Genomic DNA, 4,174 nt, shown 5'->3' with positions numbered 1-4,174 from the left:
CTGTCAAGTTCATTTGATGATAAGTGGTTCCTTAATGAGGACACATGGAGCTGCTGGGACCGCAGACGAATGATAAAGGTAGGGCTTTTGGGTCCTGGGGTTTAAAAATAAAAAGCAATTTTGGCAGCAACTGCAGGAGAGGGACATACAAATTGGTCCAGGAGATATGGGACTGGGGAAGGAGGAGCCACAGTGGCAGCTGAGTTGTTTGCAGGGAGGACTGAGGGGAACAGAAAAATGTACATGAAGAAGTCTGACAGGACCAACTCTTCCAAGTAAATTAACTTGCTCAGGAAATATGCAGTGAGCAGACCAGCCCCACAGCTGTATTTGAATCAGTTCTTTTCCTTGTTTGCTGTGAGGCAGAGCCTCATCCCACAGGGAGGCCAGGGCTGACCAGTACATCCATGTGGTGCTGCTGGGTTGGGTCTCTGAGCCTCAGCCAGAGACACTGTTGGGAGCAGAGAGGAGACGGCACTCAGGTGCTTGGCCAGTGAGAGCCCAGAAGGATTGATCCAGTGATATCAGTGGCATGGGTAGACTTTGCAGTGACAACAAAGCAGAAAGGTAATGGGAAAACATCCTCTTGTGTTTTGTACTAAAACAGGTAAGGTTTACACTGAAGGTAGGACTGAGACTACACGTGATTGCAGCACAAATGCCTTACCTAGTGCCCCAGGTCCACGGCATGGACATGACTGCTGGTGTTGACCTTCGGGTCCTTCTCCAGGGGTTCGTCCTCCCCATTAGGGCTGCCAGCATCTCCAGGCATAGGGAACAGGACCCCAGCTTGTGCCTGACACCTGCAGAGCTCCACATAGAGCACTGATGTGGTGCTTGCAGCTGCCTACATTCCTCTGCCCTGGGCAGTCCCTAAACTGCTGGATCACTCTCTTCTCTCTGACATCTTCCTGTACCTCACCCAAGACACTGCTACTCCTCAGCTTATAGCTCAGCAGGATCCTTCTTTCAAGGCTTAGTTTATACCAGCTGGAGCAGTCAGGAAGCTCTACTGCTCCTGTAGGTAACCTCTACTCTCCCATGACATTCATGGGAGACCACTGTTCTTCAGAAACACACAAAAATAGCAACAAGAAAGCACTTTCTGACCAATCTTTTCCAAACCATAACAAAGTATGGAAGCTCCAGGTGGATCAGAGTGAGGCCCTGGGACTGCAGTACCCAAATCAGCATCAGTGCTCTGTGAACCCCACCAAGAGGGACATCAGCCTTGGCTGTGATGGGTCACTAACTCAGTGCCTCTGTGCAATTTGCGCCTCCATAGTTTTATTGTATGCCCAGTGGTGGGCAGGGCTTAGAGCTGCAGGAGCCCATCCATGGAGGCCTTTGCATGGGGCAGGCTGCTGAATCTTGTGAAGCCAAAGATCAAAACATTATTGGGGATGTGTCAGGGATGCACAGCCATCAGGGCAATGGTCAGTCTCATGGGACAGGCTGCATGGCCAGACTCTGCTCTCTGTCTCAGGCAGGCAGGTCCACCAGTTGGTCTACAGGGGGGCAGCATTTGGTCCAGGGCACAATATTGTAAAGGTAAATTACATGTGTGGACACTGCACGAACACAGCATGGGTCCTATGGGGTAAGGACCACTGTTTGCCCATGCTGCTCTGAGTAAACCAGGGCATTGAGAGCTGTGCTCTTCAGCACTGTAGGCAAACTATTTTACTTAAAATAGTAGAAACCAAGAAAACAAAGACTATCTGTTTCTTCCTTTGCCTTGCTCCAGTTTCCTAAAAATAGCTCTCATTAACCATCTTTATTCATGCAAAACAGCAGAAACACTCCTCCAGCTGGCTGCTCACCTCCATGTCACCAACCTGACACAGGGTGACCATGAGCTACTGCTGATGTGCTGGAGCCTCCCCACTACGAAAGCAGCTGGAGGAGTGTGGGATGACATGGCCTGCAGGCTGGTCACTGAGCATGATCAAGACAAACTTGCCTCAGGTTTCCCCAGTGCTGAGGAGAAGAAGGCACAAAGCACATGTCCCACCAGCACTGATAGCAAGGCTCAGCACAGGCAGTACAGATCAACCTCCATGTTTGGTAGCAGCCAAGGACTACCCTGACTCTGAAAGGAATCAACCATCTTTAATGGTTCCACTTCTATAAAGGAGCACAAATCCCACGTGTGTTTAAGTTTCAGCCCTCAGGCTCAAAGGGAGAATAGCACAGAAAAGAGGTTGACTTTATAATATGGTGGTTATGGCATGGACCAGGGGTCTTTCTCTTTGTTTAGGCACAGTTCAACATCCAACACTAGAATAGAAGTTTGAAAGGAGGCTTAGCACAGCATGGATCCTGTCTTTTCTGAGGTGATGAGCATCTGAGCATAGCATCACAACCCCAGCCAGAGCTGGAAAGGCACATCGGGGCCTCCTGACCTTGGCTCCCTGAGCAACTCAATGATGCCCTTCTGCAGCTGACTTGTATTTTTAGGTCCTTCTCCCTCCTGCTGATTCATTAGGGGAGCTAATGTTCTCTAAACTGCCGGGCTTCTGACCCTCGAGGTGTGTAAGACATGCACTTCTGATAAATATAGACCACTTCAATTACATAACCTGTCTAATAAGCAGTGCCTGTCCTCTCTGCAGGCACGCGGGGAACTGGGGACTGAGCTGCCTCTGCCAAGGGTGTGAATGGATGCCTCGCTCTGTATTTTATTTCCACTGTCTTCTGTTTTCGATGACTTCCTGCTGTATCATCTTAATGAGTGACTCAGTGAAGTTCAATGGTCCTGGAAGTACTCCAGGTTCAGGGCGACCTCTCCAGTCTGCCCACTGCTGCCAGTGTGCAGGGCAAGGTCCCTCTTTCTAATCCTCCCCTCTGCTTGGGGAGATGTGGCAGAGTGTGATGGGATGGGAGGATTAGGAGAGACTGGGCTAAGAGCTGTCCTTCCTAACTGGATGTGTTTGGCAGACTAGGGGAAACAGAAGGACTTTATACCTCGGGGTGCAATGGTCTATCACTGGAAAAGGCACCTGGCTTGGCTAATGCAACAAAAGCACCTAGCTGTGTGCCTCTGTCACAGAAGGCTTGAAAAGTCCATATGCTTGGTAATAAAGACATCTTGGTATCAAGCAACAAGACATCAGTGGAGTCAGGCTGTGATCTTACAAGATCAATGCTGTTAACTTTAGGACCTAGATGTGACTGCAACGGTTGAGTGGCAAAATGCAGACTAATCATTAAAATAGGCATTCAAAGTACAGGGTGAAGCACATTATTAACAGACTTGACAGAGTGATTTTTTTTTGTGTGTGTGTGTGTGTAGTGGCTTTTAACTGCTGGTCTCTGGTTCTTTGTGGCACTTTGCAGCAAGTGTCCCATGGAAACCATGTCTGCCCCACGACTGAAGGTTTCTTTCCTTGAAAATGAAAGCCTCATATTATTTATAGAGAGTAGTAGCTATTCCCATCAAATGTACTCACCACTTGCCATTGGTTTGGCATCACTCAGCCAAGCTGGCTGCAAGCAGCATCATGATGGCAAAGGGCTGCTGAGATCACTTGAGTGATATTTATGACAAGGACCATTCTACCTATATTTGCTGTTCCTGCTATGCCAGCATCCAGCAAGACCTGTAATAACTTTAATAGCTTTTATGCAATGGCTAGGAATGATGAAGCTAATTCAAGATTAGGTATTTAAGCTCCCTGGTCTTATTCCTGTCTTTATCTAACAGTCAACAATCTGATCTCTTCTAGCATCCCTCAGTATTGGATTCAGGCTGACGTGGAGCAGAGGGTTGGTCCCAAAGCAGGGGGCTCTGCTCTGACCTTCAAAGAAGTAAATAGATGTGCTTTTGATCCTGGACTGTCCCTCTCCTGATATGCTGTGGCCTGCCACTGGGCACCAGATTGGATAGCAGGACGTCAGATGGACTCTCATGTGGCTGGAGCCCCTTTTTACCCACAATAAGGGTCTGTGGAACATTGTGTTGTGTGTCCTCAAGCAGCAAGAGATGTACCCAGTCCTTGTGTAACACAGGCAGTGGTAGACCTAACAGTGGAGCCCAAGGTCTTTGACTCAAGGTCTGCAGTCCAACTGTGGGGCCACAGCACAAGTCTGGGGCCTATCCCAACCTCAGTAGAGGAGACTAAGCCCCATCACTCCTTGCCTGCAGTGCCCTCCTCTACCTCCCAACCTTAAA

The sequence above is a fragment of the Acanthisitta chloris genome, unplaced genomic scaffold (assembly GCF_000695815.1).
Source record: "Acanthisitta chloris isolate BGI_N310 unplaced genomic scaffold, ASM69581v1 scaffold20567, whole genome shotgun sequence".
In the NCBI taxonomy this organism is placed as follows: Eukaryota; Metazoa; Chordata; class Aves; order Passeriformes; family Acanthisittidae; genus Acanthisitta; species Acanthisitta chloris.
The sequence above is the reverse complement of the archived record's forward strand: the minus strand, read 5'-3'. Positions refer to the sequence as shown.